The sequence below is a fragment of the Acyrthosiphon pisum genome, unplaced genomic scaffold (assembly GCF_005508785.2).
Source record: "Acyrthosiphon pisum isolate AL4f unplaced genomic scaffold, pea_aphid_22Mar2018_4r6ur Scaffold_13677;HRSCAF=14320, whole genome shotgun sequence".
NCBI classification, from domain to species: domain Eukaryota; kingdom Metazoa; phylum Arthropoda; class Insecta; order Hemiptera; family Aphididae; genus Acyrthosiphon; species Acyrthosiphon pisum.
This window is the reverse complement of record NW_021762301.1, coordinates 11,006-11,284: the sequence shown is the minus strand read 5'-3', so window position 1 is coordinate 11,284 and position 279 is coordinate 11,006.

Here is a 279-nt window from a genome sequence, read left to right as displayed (position 1 = left end):
TAGTTTTATGTTTATATTAGAAATTATAACTTTCTAATTTAAAACCGGGTGCATTGAGTGCATATAATAAAATATCGTGGATTCCTATTATATTGCATTAAACATATAGAGTTATTATTTATTACTAAACAAAATATGTCCTAAGGACTAATAATTATTAGTTTTTTTATGAAGTTAATGCTATATATTAAATATTACTAAATGTACAATCATCATAAATGATAATTTTTTATAGTTATTTAACCTTATAATTATAATATAAAGGTGTATATAATAAAC